The 19,106-nt window shown below is 36.0% G+C and overlaps 1 protein-coding gene across 50 annotated transcripts in view; it reads left to right on the top strand.

The window, feature by feature from the left end:
* Nucleotides 1–19,106, top strand: part of SIPA1L1 (signal induced proliferation associated 1 like 1) — a 368,156-nt gene that overhangs the window by 17,227 nt on the left and 331,823 nt on the right. For 3 of the 50 annotated variants that reach the window (XM_056810717.1, XM_056810718.1, XM_056810719.1), the window contains exon 1: nt 3,651–7,933. The exons of the other annotated variants lie outside the window; for them this stretch is intronic. The gene's annotated coding sequence lies outside the window, so the exon portion shown is untranslated. Of the gene's footprint in view, nt 1–3,650; nt 7,934–19,106 lie in introns of those variants that run through there. 50 annotated transcript variants of the gene reach the window in all.

Raw genomic sequence — 19,106 nt, 5'->3', positions numbered from 1 at the left:
TTTGGTGGCTTGTTGGATTTCATTTTCTGATATGGGATTATTTAAGAATTCTATTTCCTCTTCTGTTAGTCTAGGCAGTTTGTATTTTTGCATATATTCATCCATATCCCCTAAATTGGTGTATTTATTGCCATATAATTGGGCAAAGTAATTTCTGATGATTGCCTTAATTTCCTCTTCATTGGAGGTGCTGTCCCCCTTTTCATCTTTGATGCTGTTAATTTGCTTTTCTTTCTTCCTTTTTTTAATTAGATTGACCAGTACTTTGTCTATTTTGTTTGTTTTTTCAAAGTACCAGCTTCTTGTCTTATTTATTAAATAGATTTTATTAATTTCTCCCTTAATTTTTAGGATTTCTAGTTTGGTTTTCTGCTGGGGGTTTTTAATTTGATCGCTTTTGAGTTTTTTTATTTGCATTTCCAATTGATTGATCTCTGCTCTCCCTAGTTGGTTGATATATGCACTCAGGGATATGAATTTAACCTCTGATTACCGCTTTGGCTGCATCCCAAAAGGTTTGAAAGGATGTCTCGCCATTGTCATTTTCCTCGATAAAATTATTAATTGTTTCTATGATTTCTTCTCTAACTAAACGATTTTGGAGTATCATATTGTTTAATTTCCAATTGGTTTTAGATTTGGTTTTCCATGTAACTTTACTGATCATTATTTTTATTGCCTTGTGATCTGAGAAGGCTGCATTTATTATTTCTGCTTTTCTGCATTTGTGTGCTATGTTTCTGTGACCTAGTGTATGGTCAATTTTTGTGAATGTGCCATGTGGTGCTGAGAAGAAGATGTATTCCTTTTGATCCCTATTTATTTTTCTCCATATGTCTATTAATTCTAATTTTTCTAAGATTTCATTCACTTCTTTCACCTTTTTCTTATTTATTTTTTGATTTGATTTATCTAAATTTGATAATGGTTGGTTTAAGTCTCCCACTAATATGGTTTTACTGTCTATTTCTTCCTTCAATTCTCCTAGTTTCTCCATTAGAAATTTGGGTGCTATATTATTTGGTGTTGCTTTAACTTTTAACATTGATGTTAATTTTATTATACGGTACTGGGCTTTCTCTCCACTTCTGCCCCTTGATTTGGTGCTCTTTACCCCTGTGTACCCCCCTGCCCCCCAAAATACTTCCAAGTGAAAGGAGAACTGACTGTATTGGCAGCCCTCTTCCTTCCTCCTTCCTTCCTTTCTCCCTCCTTCTCATAGAATGACCACAGGTTACTGAAACCTGGGAAAGTGAAACCAGGGATAAAAGGGCAATACTGTATACCTTATGATGTGTTCTTTTATTGTCTCATTTACTGATCACAGCCACCTTGTAAGGAAGGGAAAGCAGTTATCTTTATCCATATTTTAAGATAAAGAAATAGATTAGACAAGTGACTTGGTTTTAGGACCCAAATTCAAGTCTCTTATTCCAAGTCTTTCATCTCCATTCCCTTGCCTCTTGGATTTGGTTAGGTAGAAAAAAAGAGAAGGATGATTTCAGACAAGGTAGCAATGTAAAACAAAGTTGGGAGGTGGAAATGAAAATGATGTTTTAATGGAATGATAAGGAGAGTCATCTTCTTAGAGATGAGGGAAAATGTTAGGCAATAAAGGAAAAAAAGTAAAATAAGATTGGATAGCTAGGATAGGGCCAGATTATATCATCTTAATTGACACTAAATTACTCTGGGAAGGTTTTCTGTAAATTCTTCATATTTTTATAAAAATGGCTACATCTATTTATGATAACTTACTTAAATATGCTTTTCATTGAAGTCATTATTAGTCCTTTATATTAATAACAACTGTATTTGGCTTTAGCTTTAAGGTAGCAAGTTATAGATAATTAGTATGGTAATAACTTCATTTCCCAAAAGACCCATTTTTATCTTTCCTTTTGTTATGCCCAGTTGAAAGAAATAATTTCATAATTTAAATCCCAGAGGTCTTCCTTTGTTTTTTAGAAGGAATATGATGTAAAATATATTTCAGTTCAAGGGAACATATATTTATTTGAATTTCAATAATTCCAAATATTCTTGTGTGTGTGTATATATATATATATGTATATATATATATACTGTGGTAATAAGATAACTTATTTTATTCCAGGATTTGAGTTTCTTTTTTTTAGTAAAGAATTAAACATGTTTATTTTATTCAAAGAAGAAAAATTATTCAGCTGCTAACAGGTATTTTCTCATTCATCTATTTTTTTAAATCCATATTTTCTGTCATACTAAATATCTCTTCCAAGGCAGAAGAGCAGTAAGGGTTAGACAATTGGAGTCAGGTGACTTTCCCAGGGTCATACAGCTAGGAATTGTCTGAGGCCAAATTTGTACCCAGGACCTCTTGTCTCCAGGCCTGTCTCTATCCCATAACCACTCAGCTACCCCATCTCTATGCCTTCTAATGGAAGAGATAACATTTTAATAATGAATAAAAGATATATACAGGGTAAATCAATGGAAGGTAATCTGAGACAAAAGTGGTAGTAGCTAAAGTGTATTGGAAAAGGCATCCTGCAGAAGAGGGGACAGAGCCTACCAGGCATAGGGCACTGTAAGGGCAGAGGCCAGGAGATGGAAGGTGGAAAGTCGTGTTGGAAGACAGGCGAGTAGGAGTAGGTCAGTATAACTGGATTGTTGATTGTGCAAAAGGGAGTCAAATATCAGAAGACTGGAGAGGAAGAAAGGGGTTAAGTTATAAAGAGTCGCAAGTATGTTAAGAGTTTATATGTAATCCTGGAGAAATAGAGAATCATTGATGTGTGTTATGATCAGACTTATGCTTTAGAAAAAGTACCTTGGCAGCTGAGTGGAGACTAGATTAGGATGCAGAGAGACTTGAGTTAGGAATAATGATAAGGAAGATGGGCTATAGAGCTATTGCAGTAGTTTGGGCGAGACATGTTATGGGGTAGGTGAGAATGAGGAGTTGAGGAAGATGTGCAGGCTGTGAGCCTGGAGGATTGGGAAGATGGTGCTACCCACGACAGTAATAAGTAAGTTGGAAAGAGGAAGGGAAGCTTGGGTGGGAGTGGATTATGGACATGTTGAGTTTGAAACATCATGGGACATTCAGTTTGAAATGTCCAAGAGACATGGGGGTGGGGAAGAGAGAGAGAGAGAGAATGAAAATGTATGTGTATATGCACGTGCATAAGTTAGAATTTGGATCTGATTTTTTTTTTGAACTGATATCAAGGATATATAGTATACATTCACACACACATACACTTATATTTTATTATTGCCTTTTCCTTTTTATACCATAATCATTTCTCCCTATCTCTTCCCAAAACATGTCTAAAACCATTTCATGTAACCAAAAAACCTCACTTAATATAGCCAAAGTAATTGCATGTTACATCCATAGTTCTCAGCTAACATCTGAGAGAAAGAAGATATGTTTCCTTCTCAGTTTGATTACCTTTTAGAGTTGTTATAATTTGTTATCATAGTCTTGTATATCGTTTTCCTGGTTCTACTTTATTGACTCTGTTACTTTATCTAAATCTTATGTTTCTTTGAATTCTTTATATTTATTTTAATGGCACAATAATATCCCATTACATTTATAACCTTAGTTTAATTTAGTTATTCTTCAATCCTTGGCATTCATTTTATTTTCAAATTTTTGTTACCACAAAAAGTGCTGTGTATGTACTTTGGTATTTATAGGACCTTTCTGCTGCAATTGCTCTGTATTTTAAAATCTATAATGAAGTGAATTCATTTGATTTTCAATCCTTGTGATGTTTTTCTGTTATCTCCATCCAAGAGATTCCCTCTGCTTTGATTTTAGTGCCAAAAATTACAGATTTATGCCACAAATCCAGATTTCCTTCAGCTACTGATTCTAAAAAACCATAGGTTGTGCTTTTCCACTAGGAAAAAAGGATACATTTATCACTTCTCTTGTCTTTGGGAGCAGTGAGTGACCTTTGAAACTCTTAGCAAATAAATCCCGCAGACAACCAAACACTGCTCTTATCCTAAGAGAATTAGGGAGGCAGCTTGGTATAGTGAAAAGAACATTGGCTCTGAAGTCAGAGGACTCAGGTGAAACCCTGCCTGGATCACTTATCTGTATGAGCTTGGGCAAATCCTTTAGCCTTTTTAGACCTCATTTTTCTCATTTGTAAAATGAGGATGTTGGTATAGATTCTCTCTTCCATTACTAGATTGATGACCCTGTAATCTTTATTATGCACTCTAAAAAAAAATGGAGGTTACCATACTTAATTATTAGACTACTTTTTCAAAAGGAGTGTGATAACCATTGAGAAACGGTTTGTTTTTTTAAAAGCTACCTTTACTCTTTTTGCCCCAACCAGTAGAGACTAGAGCCTTGAGTTGTGGGGAGAGGAGGCTTGGATATCACCATCATTTGATTGTATTTTAAAATTGGTTTGTAGCTTGGTGACACAGACACTCAAACTAGGTTTTAATACTCTTGAGGGTATGAACTATGTCCAAAACATATTTGTATTCCCTAAAGCAAAGCAGGTGATACAGAATAGATGTTAAATGTTTGAGTCTCTCAAAGGATGGACTGGCTTCACTGTATTCTACCTTTGTTTGTCTATTGTTTGCCCTACTCAGGTAGCCACAGATTAGTAACAGATTTCCATTTTGTATTTTCAGTAAGGGTATGTATTTTTTCCCTAATGTAGGCTCGTTATATGGCCTGTTTTGTAAGTTCCTTGTCATATCTTTGGCATGTGACTGATTCTGTCATCATTGCTTTCATATGTGTTCAGTATTTTTTAAAAAAAAACATTTATCTCCTGTCTTAGAATTGATACTAAGTATGAGTTCCAAGGCAGAAGAGCAATAAGGGCTAGGTGATTGGAGTTAAATGATTTGCCCAGTCACATAGTTAGGAAGTGTCTGAGGTCAATTTTGAACACAGGACCTCCCACCTCCACCCAGCTTTCTATCCACAAAGCCAATTACTTGCCCTGTGCGTATGTCCAGTCCTTAAACTCAAATACAGTTTGGAGAATGGAGAATTATAATATCCTAGAATAAGTATTTGCATCTTTACTTTTCATTTTAGCAGATATGTTCTTGATAGAGAATATTTCTTTTTTATTTGTTGCCTTATTTTCCTAAGTTCACATAACATAACTAGATGGAGACTGAGCTTTAAATTTAAAGTACTACATCTGCTGTGTTTTTGCTTCTTTAAGGAGATCCAAGGCAAACTGCTGACAGCCCTATTTTTTTTTTCCTTTACCTCTCAGGTAATTAGAATCTAAGGCAGCCTGTCCTTCAGGTTCTTGCTGAATCTCTGAGTTGAAACTTTGCTTTTCTTATTCCCTCATTTTAGGTCCTAAAAGATTGCTTTTCCCTTAGCAAGATGTCTTTGGAGTGGTTCACATTGGCCACCAGAAGTAATCTCTAGAGGTGGGCAGATGTATTATTCTTATTTTTGGTGGGCACTGCAGAGCACAGAGGGGAGTAAATGGTTTTAGCCCTTACCTAGTGTGAATCACAGAAGCAAACCTTTCTCATAGCCTTGTGAGCAGCCCTATTTCTCTTATCTCCCTTGCCACACCTTTTATTTCATGTCATACCAGGAAGTATATCATATTTATATCTAGAAGTGTGCAAGGAAGAGTGATTTGCTAATAACCTCTAAGAGTTATTGACCAGTGGTGGAGTCACTATTCCTTTCCTTCTATTTGTGTTCCTTTTGTGCATTTGGAATGAAGTAATGATGAAGTAGTGGTAAAGTAATCTGGGGTTATTGACTACAGAGACTAGCATGGGCACCAACTGGGACTTTCTTTCTCACACCTTGACTGGTTTAGGGTAGGTGGGTGAGGAAGGGAAGGGTTTGTCCTCCCCATAGCAGACCTTTGATCTGCCTTCTCCGTACTTGGGGAAGGACAACTCCTGGGGATTGATCTCCCTTGCCTTCTCTAGGATAACATCTCCAGGATCCTCTAGGATCCATCATCCTCCCTGGGATCACTTTCCCAACACCTTTCCCACTTCCCAGCTATCCTCTCCTACTTGTAGGCCAGTCAGCAAGCATTTGTTAAGTGCTTACAATGTGCTAGACACTGTGCTGAGTGCTAGGACTGTAAAGCAAAGGCAAAGCTCATTCCAATAGTCTCAGGTAGCTCACATTCTAATGGAGGTAGCTACATGCAAACACTTAATGTGCATACTATATACAGGGTAAATGATATACACGATAACTTGTAGGTAATCTTGGAGAGAAGGCATTAGTAGAAAGGGGACCAGGAAAATCTTTTTGCAGAAAGTGGGATTTTATCTGAGCCTTAAAGGAAGTTAGGGAAGCCAGGAGGTAGAGACAAGGAAGGAATGCATCCTAAGAATGGGAGCCAGCTGGTGAAAATGCATGTAGCTGGGAAATGTGGTGTCTGGTGTGAGTAGTAGCAAGGAAGCCACTGGATCACTTCGAATGTGGAAAGGAGAAAGGTTTACATAAGAAGATTGGAAGAGTAGCATAAAAGTTCATTGTGAACTTTGTCCACAATCCCTTCTGTGTTGTTGAAAGCAGTCTGACTGCGTTTCAGTTGAGGTGAGTTTGAGGCCTACTCAAGCCTCAACAGATGTATAAAACTACTTGGAGGCAGGGTAACAAACAAAACCTTATTTAATATGAGTATCAAGGGTTATATGAGGAAGGATGGAAACTGGTAGAGGGAAAAAGGGTTCCCTATATCGTTACTAAGCTTTTCCCGCTCCCTTTCTAAGCCACGAAGCTTGTCTTCTTGTCTCAAGTGACCTCGAAACCTTCCTACTGCTTCCTAATCCTATCTTTCCCAAGTCTAACTAACTATCCTATGTCCAAATAATTTTCTTATTTGTATTTAGAACTGCCTCCTTGTAATTGCTGATTAGAGTTTTTCAGATCTTATTCAGTCCAAGTTTGACCTGATAGTTCAGGCCTGACAGCCAAATTCAAATTGCTTCCCTCTATGTCCACAGAGGAGCAAAAGCAGGATCTTCTTCATGAACAGGTTTTAAAAACAGCTCCAACTTCCTCCTACTCCAAAGCTGACATACTGGTTAGAGGAATTACCATGAACCAAAGAATTTTCTCCGTCTCTGAATGGTGAACACCAGAGAGAGAAGTAGCAGCCAGTCCCTTGGATCAACTTCACTCAGAGACCGACTCATAGGGATTAACTCCGAGGGACAAACTGTCAGAAAGGGGATTCTCCATTTTTAACCTTACACAAAGTTCCATCAGACTCTGGACTTCAAAATTCCATTCTTCTTCATATTGCTCTTTTTTTCTGCCTAGTTTGGTTTCCAGAAAGTCTACTCTTAGTCTAAGTTCGTTGTTTAGTATTTGTAGTTTGGTCATAGCTTTCCGGTATTTCATCATAGCCACAAGAGTATTTCTTATTTTTATAATAGCTAGCATTACTAATATAGCCAACTGTACATAGGTCAGCTTTAAAATCATGAGATACACACCTGGTTCAGCCAAAGTATTTATCAGCACCTTTAAGATACGATATGGCACAATAAACAAGAGTAGTTCTTGCAGAAAAACTATCTGAAGAATATAAAGCCACATTTTTTTTTACTTCAAGGTACATCTGCAAGCCTCTGTAAGAATTTACAGACTGCAAGTAGGCCACCTGTAGAGCTCCTTGGCTGATTGGCTGTCTGGGTTACATTGCCACCTAGGGTTCCATCCACTGTAATTGCAGGCGGTGGAAGGGAGAAAAATAATCTGCTCTGAAAATTCTGAGGCCTAACTGACAGTGCTGGAAGTCCGACTGGTTTTTCAGAAAAGACTGCTGTTTTTTAAAAAAACTTTCAGGTCCTTTTGTTCCTTCTTGAAACACGCCAAACTGTAAAGGTTCATTGTGAACTTTGTCCACAATCCCTTCTGTGTTGTTGAAAGCAGTCTGACTGCATTTCAGTTGAGGTGAGTTTGAGGCCTACTCAAGCCTCAACAGATGTATAAAACTACTTGGAGGCAGGGTAACAAACAAAACCTTATTTAATATGAGTATCAAGGGTTATATGAGGAAGGATGGAAACTGGTAGAGGGAAAAAGGGTTCCCTATATCGTTACTAAGCTTTTCCCGCTCCCTTTCTAAGCCACGAAGCTTGTCTTCTTGTCTCAAGTGACCTTGAAACCTTCCTACTGCTTCCTAATCCTATCTTTCCCAAGTCTAACTAACTATCCTATGTCCAAATAATTTTCTTATTTGTATTTAGAACTGCCTCTTTGTAATTGCTGATTAGAGTTTTTCAGATCTTATTCAGTCCAAGTTTGACCTGATAGTTCAGGCCTGACAGCCAAATTCAAATTGCTTCCCTCTATGTCCACAGAGGAGCAAAAGCAGGATCTTCTTCATGAACAGGTTTTAAAAACAGCTCCAACTTCCTCCTACTCCAAAGCTGACATACTGGTTAGAGGAATTACCATGAACCAAAGAATTTTCTCCGTCTCTGAATGGTGAACACCAGAGAGAGAAGTAGCAGCCAGTCCCTTGGATCAACTTCACTCAGAGACCGACTCATAGGGACTAACTCCGAGGGACAAACTGTCAGAAAGGGAATTCTCCCTTTTTAACCTTACACAAAGTTCCATCAGACTCTGGACTGCAAAATTCCAACTAAGGCAAGCAGTTTGCTCTTACTGCTTTACATATCACTAGTCTATCTCTAATCAGTATCATTCCTTAGAGTAGGATAGGGCCAGGTTATGAAGAGCTTTAAAAGTCAGAGCCACTGTTACCATTCCCAGCTGCTCTTTGTTCCAAGGATTGGGGCCCATCTGCTCTGTTTTAAAAGTATCTCCTACTGTTTGGGAGATGAAATGCCTGTTCTCCCTCACAACTAAATTTAGAGTGGATTATCCTCTGTGCCACTCCAGGGCCTCCCCAAATTGCCTTTGCCTAGGTGTATGAACTTCCATGTAGGGCTTTGATGACTTAACATATCGAAATCTTAGCAGCTCTCTTTCTGGCCTTTCTGATGGAGCAAAGCAATGGGAGTTGTTGAATGTTTCATCTTGGTAAACTCTTATTTAGTATTATATGGGAAGCAAGTTCATAGTGGGTTTGCATGATAAAGGATTTGAATAGCAGAGAGTGATAAATGTATCTAGTGTGAATATCTGGATGAGGTATAAATATTTATGACTGTTAGCATGTGAAGTAAATATAAATTTCACAATGCACAGTTTACTGTGACTGAAGAGTTTTTCCAAGAAGTACACCTTCATTTGACATACTGAGTGAAGGTTTGGCTGAAAATTCAATACATACATACATATATATGTACATATTTGTATGTGCATGTATGAATAAAAGCTTTCTTCCTGATATTCCAGAACAAAATCCTGCTATGAAATTGCCATTCTGCCTTTGGCATGAGCCTTGAAGTTCTTATGCCAACACTATATCTACATCTATTCTGCTCTAGAATAAATTTATCTAAGAGCCTGGAGAAATATTAGATATATAACAGCATTTACTAAAGAGATTAATAGAACTGAACTTGATTAAAAAATACAAGAGCAGATATGAGAATAAATTTTGCCCCCCAGCATCTTAGTTTGAATTTTCAGTAGGAGCAGTGAAATCATTCAGTTAAGTAGAATTGAAATATGTTGCCAATAGTGAAAGTTGCTTTATGAGTCATAGAACATGATTATTTTTAGTACCTAAACTTAATCCCTTTTTTCATATCAGGCATTATTTAGAAAACCAGATAAATTTCCTTAATCTACAAGTATGGGTAATTTCACAGAAGTCAGAGAACTTGAGATCTCTTTTCATAGTATAAAAATTCTTAAAATTTTAAGATTTTCTAACTGGAGTTTATTATAGCTAGGGTTTTGTGGTTTAGTAATATGGTTAAGTAGTGTAGTGATGATTACTTTGTTGTTTTAGCATTTACATTTATTTAATCTTAGAAAGGAGGTATATTACCGTTTCAAGATAAATCAAACTCAAAACAGTAGAGGAAAAAAAGTTTTGTAAAAAAATTTCAAATTGTTTTGGGATCCTTAGGAGCATGAGTGCCATTTTAAATGCAAGATAGAGTTAGATACTATTATATTTCAATTTTGGTAGTTACTGAAAAGAATGATCATGTCTTAAAGTGTTTTGGGTTTTACGTAAATGCAAAAGCCCCATTGCATATATTTGTCTCTTTTTTCACATAGAAACATTTGATTCACCATTGACACTGGACCCTATTACTTCATTCTTTGTGGACCACTAGTTGACTGATTTAACTGTTTCTATCATGTTTCATCTTAATAAACTTCTTGTTTAACTGTTTAGATCATTAAGATACTTGGTTTTGTTAGTGACATATTGAATATTAATTGAATGGAACGTGTTGAATATTAATAAATCTAGCACTCAGTGTTATATAATTGATCAGTAATTCAAACATCTTTCAGATTATGCTGTCTTTAGATTTTGGATGAATTTATCAAATGGTCAGCAATCCTAGAATCTTATTCTAAATATTTACCACATGCAAAGCTCTGCTTATGTTATAGAGACATGATTATGGAACTTCCAGTCTGATTAGGGGTTCCAAATATGCCTGTTGGATTTCCAACAAGACACTGCGAGTGACTGAAAAATGAGATGAGCCCTTATGGCAGAATACTCACTGCCCTGATCCAGAGGGTCTTAAACTGAAATGTGAGGAGAGGGAAGAAAAATGCCTAGATTAAACTGTAAACTGGCTACTGTGGAGTAAATTAAGAAACTATTGTGGAATACATGCCTTCTAATTCTTAGAAAATAACAAGAAGGTTTGAATTCTACTTGTGGCCTAAGATATCTCTACATTGTATAGATTTCAGAATGAACCTTTAACTGTTTGTTTTTTTTAATTTTTAAATTTTTCCTTTATGGGCATAACAAGACTGGTAAAATGGGGTTTGTAACTACAAATGGAAGTAGAAAAGAATTTCTTGTTGAAAAGAAGCATGTTTAATAGAGGATAAGAGTAGTATTATTATTTATAAAAGGTCTACTCTTGTATGGAGACCATGAACCTGAATGTAAGCAGCATAGAGGAGAGAGCATTTGGGTGAGTTACAAAGAGAACAAAAGGATGCTGTTATTGCCAGTTAGTCCAAAATGGTAAGTCCTAGAAGAGATGGATGAGGCTTTTCCATCTTTGTGACCTCCCTTGGCACTTAGCTTTGAGCCCTGGGCCCATAATATGTCTATCTACTGGATGTCTGTCTCATTTTTCTAAACACCAATTTCTAGTTTTAAAAAATCTGCCTTTCAGAAAATAAAGGAAGTGGGGCAACTAAGTGGCTCAGTGGATAGAGAGCCAGACCTGGAGTGGGGAGGACCTGGGTTCAAATTTGTCCTTAGACACTTCCTAGTTGTTTAATCCTGGGCAAGTCACTTAATTCTATTTGCCTAGCCCTTGCTTTTCTGTCTTAGAGGTGTACTAGGACAGAAAGTAAGTGTTGAGAGAGAGAGAGAGAGAGAGAAAGAGAGAGAAAGAAAATATACTAATATTAATAATAATAATAATAAAATAAAGAAAGCAAGGAAGGTTAAGGAGAACTACCCAGGATTTTATTCTTACCAACAAAGAAATGCTGCTGCTAAATGATTTGGAAGAAGCTAACAATGTTGGTGGTTGGATGACTGAATTGATAGTTCATAATAGTGAAGGAGATACTGTGGAAGAACTCTTATTTTTTAATAAATTTTTATTGAATTTTATGTTTCTTACATTAACATCATTATGTTATGTATCTTTCCCCCTCTTCCTCTTGGAGAGTTACATGACAGAATATTTTTTTAGAGAGGGGAAAAAAAGTCATCATAAGTGATGTGTGTTCAGAAAGTCTGGAAACTTATGTAATTCATGTGGATTTCCTATCTCTATGAAGGGGGTAGATTAGGAGTATTCTTGAATTTTGTTTGAGCCTTATAATTTTGGTTTTTTTGTTGCGTCACTGATCTTTATATTTACATTGTTGTAGTTTATTGTTTTCTTGGCTCTGCTCACTTCACTGCATTGGTTCATGTAGAACTTTCTGTATTTCTCATTCACTTCTTACAGCACATTAATATTCTATTATATTCATGTGCTACAATTTATTTAGTCACTCTCTATTCTTTTTTGTTTCCAATTCATAGCTATAACAAAAATTGCTTTATGGGGTAGATGGAGACTTTTTTTTTTCTGATCATTGCTTCCTTGGATACAAGCTTGGTAATGAAGTCTTTGGTTCAAAGGGTATGGACACATTAGCCACTTTATTTGCATGTTTCGAATTGCTTTTCAAAATATTCTATTTCACTGCTCCACAAACATTGTATTAGTGTGCCTGCCATTCCTCAAATCTTTCAACATCGACTATTGTAATTTTTGCCAACTTGAAGGGTGGGAGATGAAACCTCAGGATTGCTTTGATCAGCATTTCTCTTATTTGGAGAATTTTTTTTATGTGATTGTGAATACTTTGTAAATTTTTTTTGAGGACTGTTCATGTCCTTTGACCATTTTTCCTATTGAAGAATGGCAATATTCTTATATATATGGATATATATGTATGTATAAGGCATATTCCAGATAGTCATATTTTTGACCCAGAGATCTTCTGCTAAACATGTACCCTGTTCACAGGGTTACAAAAAAAGTTCCACACATGCCAAAATATTGTTAACATTATGTTTTCTTGTAGAAAAAACTAGATCCAAGTTTAGAAGCCCATTATTTAGGCAACGGTTAAACAAATTGTGATACATGAATATGATAAAATATTAGTCTAATTTAAGAAATAATTCATGTGATGAATTCACAGAGAAATAGGAAGTACTTAAATGAATTGATGCAGAGTGAATTAAGCAGAACCAGGAAAGCAATATACAGAATGACTAAAGCAAAGTAAGTAGACAGAAAAATAGAACAAAATTAAAAGCTGTGTTGAGAGTTGAGAAAATACATTTCCTTTGAGTGCAGATGTGGACAAAGACTTTTTGAATAAAATATTGCAGATATTGTCACACATGGCTGAGGTGTGAGAAATATGAACTGGGTGAAAAAATATAGGTTGGTGGATTTATAGTACAATTGTGCTCAGGGTGTTATTTAGTTAATTAGAGCCGACCTGGAGAAAAGTTTAATGATCTAATGGAACTGTATTATCTTTGTCCCATTCAAGATGAATAATTTAGATTAAGTCATAGAAGATATATTTTTGGATGATTGAGAACTGGGAAGTGAGACACTCAGTGGTAAAATCCAGAGCTAAAGAAATGGGCTGAAACCAGCATAAATAAATTGAATAGAGATAAATGTAAATTTTTGCATTTAGGTTAAACAAAAACAAAACGCCTAAAATTATTCCAGTATCATATGGAAGAAGGTAGCAAGTAATCTTATCCTAGGTCAATTGGTAGTCACTGTAAAGTTCTGGGGATTTTAGGTGACCATAGGTATGATATTTAGGTGCTTTGTCTTATCTCATCTATTAGATTGTAGGGCAGGGCACCAAGGCACAGGGACTGCCTTTTGCTCATCTTTGTATCTCATGGTGCTGTGTAGTATGTTGCATACATCATAGGGACTTAGTAAATATTGTGAGATAATTTAATTAGCCTGTGTGGTGGCTAAAATGGTATCCTTTAATAGAGTCTTAGGATCTAGACCTCTAGGAAGTCATAGGCCTTGACTTTGTCCTGGTCAGATGGCATCTGGAATATTGTATCTTATTTTAGGGCAATACATATTTACAGGGGCACCAATGACTAGGGAATCTGGAGTGGGGCCATGAGATGAGTAAAGCGTTTAGTAATATACACAAGGAAAAAGTCTGAGGCTCTATAATTGTTTACTCCACACTCTCATGAGGGGAGCATAATAACTGTCTTCAAATATTTGAAGGTCTTTAACAATGCAGTTTTAGTCACTGGACTGAATTGCTTCTTTTTATTTAAATAATAAACAGGTAGCATGGTATTGTGGAAATGTTGCTAAATAGACTTTGAATTAGGAGAAATCTGGATATGACACTAGTTATGTGACAATATCTGTCACTAAACCTCTCTGAGACCCAGTTTCCTGGGTTAGAAATCCACTCTAATTAGTCTCAGAGTTGTAGGAACAAAAGCGGTAATGCCTAGCATATAGCAATCAGACTAAGAGTTTCTTGAAAGCAGAAACTTGTTTTGGACCTATTTTTTAATCCCCCTCAGCTCAATGACTAACGCATAATCTGTGTTTAATAAAAGCTCATTGACTTGATAAACTTGAAAGATTATATAAATAGAATCCAGTCTTACAAATGTGTATTAAAGGCTTAATGAAAATTGTCACTACCCCTCTAGGAGCTTACAATTTGCAGAGGGATAAAATAAGTACATTTTTTAAAATATAAGATAATTTTACAAGGGAATGAGATGAGAAGAGAAAGTTTGATTTAGAAGGCGGCTTCTGAATTGAACCTTGAAAGAAGCTATCGATTCCAGGATCCAAATAAGGAAGAAATATGTTTGAAGCATAGGAAATAGCCTATGCAAAGGCACAGAAGAGGGAAATGGATCATACAGTTTAGGAAACAAACAGCTCAGGTTGGCATCTAGGTGGCACAGTGGTTGGAGTGCTGGGAGTGCTGAGAAGACTCATCTTCTTGAGTTCAATCTGGCTTTAGACAGTTGTTAGCTTGTGTGACTCTGGATAAATCACTTAACCCTATTTGCCTCAGTTTCATCATCTTTAAAATGATCTGGAGAAGGACATAGCAAACCATTCCAGTATCTTTGCCAAGAAAACCCCAAATGGAATTACAAAGAATGGGACATGCCTGAAGCAACCCAACAACAATAAAGGATGCATAAGGAAAGTGATGTGAAATAAGTCTCAAAAGATGACTAATGGTCAAATTATAGAAGTTAAATTTCAAACTGAGGGATTGGTATTTTATTCTAGAGGTAATAGGAAGCCACTGAACATTTTTGAGCAGAGGAGTGACATAGATGTGTGCTTTAGGAAGATTATTGGATTGGAGAGAGGAGAGATTATAAGTATAGAGGCCAATTAGAAACCTGACTTCAGCCTGCTGCTCTATCCACTATGCTACAAAGCTTCCCCTTAAAGTATTCTTTATAGTCTTATTTAGTTTCTCTCATATTTAAAAGTTGAAAAAAATATTACTCACAACAGATACACAAAGAAATGAAAAATAGAAAGGAAATCATTCCTAGTCAAGGATAGCATATAAGAGAAATACCCCACTTATGAAAAGGGAAACTAAATTAAGGCATGCATGTGATAAATACACTATGTAAGAACTTGCTATTCAGTTTTATTATTGTTTTTTGTCTGTTTCCTTGCATTGAAACAGGCAACCTCTTTTAGGTCTCTTGCAAATTGATTGCCTTCCCTATAGAGGAAAATAAGTTTGGTCGAAGCTTTAGCTCTTCTTTCTCCTTTCTCTTGTTTCATTTTATTTTTAAGCTGGCTGCCATTTGCAAAAATCCATTTGGGATTGCATTTTGTGTTGTGTAAGTATACTATAGAGTGTTTTATAACAGGAATTCTTCCCAGTATTGAGGAAAAGAAGTACCACATCAACAAAAGTTGTTTTGCCTGAGCATTTGTACCTTAGTTGGCATTAGTATCAGTAAGCTTGAGTTGCTAGGGCTTTTCATTGAATTAAATACCTATTTTGTATAGGAGGAAAGATGGAAAGGCTTTTGAATGGGTTTCAGTAAGAGAAAATGGATTTTTTTAAAAGTATAAGTGAACTTTTTACAAAGTTCTGTCTTTGAGAGTTATTTGAGAAACATTTTGGTACCTTGGAAGTAGAGAGTAGTATTTGGTTATCAAACTGTCTCATACAATCTTCCTATTAAGAAGTGAAGTATTAACCATGTTAGATGGTTCTATTCCCTTCCCCCACAACTTTGAAAACTGGTTTTATAGGACTCAGTGCCTTCTCATTAGAATGGAAATTGATTGTTGCAATAGTTATTGATTGTTGCAGCTTCCTCATTTTAGTTGCTTTTTAGTGTCATAGTTATTTGATGTATCTTAAGTTTTAAGATTTGCTCTGATTCAAATCCATTTCCATGTTGTTGGTATTTGCATTAGAGTGTTCATTTAGAGTCTCTCCTCAGACATGTCCCCTCAACCCCTGTAGTCAAGCAGTTGCTTTTCCTCAGTGTTTTTGCTCCCACAGTTTGTCCTCTGCTTGTGGATAGTGTTTTTCTCCTAGATCCCTGCAGATTGTTCAGGATCACTGCATTGCCACTAATGGAGAAGTTCATTATGTTCAATTGTACCACAGTGTATCAGTCTCTGTGTACAATGTTTTCCTGGTTCTGCTCCTTTCGCTCTGCATCACTTCCTAGAGGTTGTTCCAGTCTCCATGGAATTCCTCCACTTTATTATTCCTTTTAGCACAATAGTATTCCATCACCAACATATACCACAGTTTGTTCAACCATTCCCCAATTGAAGGGCAGCCCCTCATTTTCCAATTTTTGGCCACCACAAAGAGCGCAGCTATGAATATTCTTGTACAAGCCTTTTTTCCTTATTATCTCTTTGGGGTACAAACCCAGCAGTGCTATGGCTGGATCAAAGGGCAGACAGTCTTTTATCGCCTTTTGGGCATAGTTCCAAATTGCCCTCCAGAATGGTTGGATACCCAGTGGAATCGAGTGTCAGCTATGGGGGAGGTGGGGGTGGGGGTGGGGGAAGAAAATGATCTTTGTCTCCAATGAATAATGTTTGGAAATGATCAAATATATATATATATATATATATATATATATATATATATATATATATATATTTAAAAAAAAGATTTGCTCTGAGTCATGAGAGAGAATCAGTGAAAAGTTCATTGCTGTTTTAAGAAATAGGCTTTGCTTTCACACAATATACTGATTATTTCACTTTATACCAAAGTATTAGATCACCTTACTTGCAGAATAGGAATATTCTGAAGTGTTACTGCAAACAGCAAGAACTCGGGAGAAAAGCTAGGTGGCTCAGTGGATTGAGTCAAATCTGGCCTCAGATACATCCTAGCTTTGTGACCCTGAGCAAGTCACTTAACTTCCATTTCCTGGCTCTTATCAGTCTTCTGTCATGGAATCAGTACACAGTGTTGATTTTAAGGCAGAAGGTAAGAATTATTTAAAAAAAAAGAAGAAAAAACTCAGCTTGAAGAAGAAAGCATTGAAAAGAATATTTATTATGGTGCTCTCTCAAATTAAAGCATTTCTCTTATCCCTATCAGAATTCTGGTCTAGATGGATAGAAACTGGTTAAGGAGAAATGTTTTTTTCTTTTTGGATGATGGAAGTAATTTCATTTAAGAAACCCTAAAAGCAAATGTGGGCCAGGGGTTTGACCAGTTGAGGCACAGAATTCTTGGCTAATTGTAGACAAACTGTGGATCTGAGATATGCCTGATGGGATATCCATTTGTGCAGGTTAAAAACTCAAATATTTCTTCTTAAAATTCCTTCTTATCCTGAGGTAAAGGACATTTGCTCTAGGTCTTTTTATATTTTTAAGGTACTAATGGACTCTTGGACTGTTGAGCTCCTATTATTCTGACCTTCTTTCTTTGATTATACCTTTCCACAGTGGTATTCTTTAGACACTTTCTTGAGCTTTGGCCATCTTTGGAAATATATACCCATTATTACATTGTCCTTTGTCATCTGTAGCCTTAATTTCTTAGAGGCTCTAGCATTATAGAATTCACAAACCATAAGGCTTCATCTGGAGACTATTTATATGTGATGTGTCTCTCTTCTCCTTACCTTTCCCCCAACTGAGGAGCAACTTGTAATGCATTAAAGCATTATGTCATTTACCTAAATGTAGTCTCCTTTACTCTGAGCCTCTTCAGTTCTGGGCCTTCTTTATTCTGCTTCAGCATGGCTTATATATTCATGCATGCATACATACATCATTTATACACACAAACATGCATGTGCTTATAGACAAAGGCAATGGAATGACTATCTAAATGTAAAATGTTGTATAGGAGGCATCTGGGTGACTCTGGCTCAGTGGATTAAGAACCAGGCCCACTGGGGTTCAGATTTGGCCCTCATATATTTCCTAGTAGTGTGACCCTGAACAAATCACTTAACCCCCATTGCCTAGTCCTTACTGCTCTTCTGCCTTAGAATCAATATTAATTGATTGAAGTAAGGGATTCTAAGATAGAAGGTTAATAATTAATAAAATAAAATATTTTATAACTTATTTGACTTGTGATTCAGGATTCTGAAAAAGAAAAAAATTATACTGCTTAAATTGAAAAATGTTGGAATTTTAAATATATAGTGTTCTTTTTATACAATTAAAAAAATCTGTGGGCTTTAGTTTAGCACTTAATCAGATTCTAGGCATTGTTCTAACAAGTCCTCTTCATGGATTTTAATCAATCAAAAACATTTACTAAGCACTTCCGTAGCAGGAGTATAAACTCATCTACACTGTCTTTTGGAGTTTATACTATGTAAAGGTAGCTATGAGATTGGCATACATAAATACAAGATAGTTAAAGTGCTAAATGTGTAGAACAGATAGGAGCTACAAAAGGAATAGGCTATTGAGGTTATTAGGTTATACTTCTGAGCATAGTTAGGAAGAAAGGAATGGAAAAGTATGTCTAGAGATAGTTGAAGCCATGAGTTTAGATCAGTGTTTCATTATACTCTTAGAAATTATTGAAAACTGCAAAGAACTTTTTAAAAACGGGGGCTATATCTCTTGATATTTACCATGTTAGAAACCAAGATAGATAAAACTTAAAAATGTTTATTTAAAAATAAACACATAACCATTCTGCAATTGATAAATAGTCAAAAGATATGGACAGCTTTTGGATGAAGTATATAGTCATATGAAAAAATACTCTTGATTACTGATCAAAAAAATGCAAATCAAAAGAACTCTGAGATCTTATACCTCTTAGATTGACTAAAATGATAAAAAAAAATGACAAATGTTGGAGAGGATGTGGAAAAATGCGGTTACTAATATACTGTTGGTGGTACTGTGAACTGATCCAACCATTTTGGAGAGCAACCTGGAACTATGCCCAGAGAGTTATTTTTTTG

The sequence above is a fragment of the Monodelphis domestica genome, chromosome 1 (assembly GCF_027887165.1).
Source record: "Monodelphis domestica isolate mMonDom1 chromosome 1, mMonDom1.pri, whole genome shotgun sequence".
NCBI lineage: Eukaryota > Metazoa > Chordata > Mammalia > Didelphimorphia > Didelphidae > Monodelphis > Monodelphis domestica.
Note: the sequence above shows the minus strand (reverse complement) of the source record. Positions and strands in the feature narration are given on the sequence as shown.